Here is a 789-nt window from a genome sequence, read left to right as displayed (position 1 = left end):
TTAAGTTAATGGCCTGCCATGTGGTTTGGTAACATCGGGACAGTGCCTTTTTACTTGTCCACCTTGGGGCTTCTTTGCCTCAGCAGCCAGCAGCTGTCTGAGTGAAGAAACGCCTGTAGCTCCAGTGGGCCGGGAGCAGGAGGCAGAGCTGGACCCCAAGGGCCTGGCACTTTGAACTTGGACTTAAAGCCTCCAAACTGTAAGAATAAACTCCTGTTTATTAAAGCCATCCCATTTGTGGTATATTTTTTGTCAGAGCGGCACTAGGTAACCAGGACAGTGCCAAAATAGTACATTCATCTTACAGATTTGCAATGATCTGTTTATGCTATTTCAACCTGCCTTGTATTATGAACTCCTTGAATCTATCTGGTCAGTACCTATGCCCACGCCTGACACACAGCAAGCTCTAAAAAAAGTGGTTCTCAACCAGGGATAACTGTGCCCCCAAAAAACATTTGGCAATGTGTTGAGACATTACTAATTGTCACAGTTGGAGTGAAGTTACTGGCATCTAGTGGCTAAAGGTCAAGATGCTGCTAAACATCCTATAATGCACAGTATAGTCCACATAACAATGAATTATCCAGTCAACCTGTCAATAGGGTTGAAGTTGAAAAACTGCTGTAAAAGGTTTGCTGAATTACTGAAATAAATGGGAGTGGATTAAATAATGAACATGATAAATAAATACACAAAAGCAAATAAAGCAAGTTATCTAAACTTCTAAGGTTTTTTGTTCACTCAACCATTTTAAGTATAATTTTTCATTTGGAACTTTTTAAAAAG

Source organism: Orycteropus afer, unplaced genomic scaffold, assembly GCF_000298275.1.
Source record: "Orycteropus afer afer isolate SDZICR_OR568_19922 unplaced genomic scaffold, OryAfe1.0 scaffold00002, whole genome shotgun sequence".
Lineage (NCBI taxonomy): Eukaryota > Metazoa > Chordata > Mammalia > Tubulidentata > Orycteropodidae > Orycteropus > Orycteropus afer.
This window is presented reverse-complemented; position numbering follows the sequence as displayed.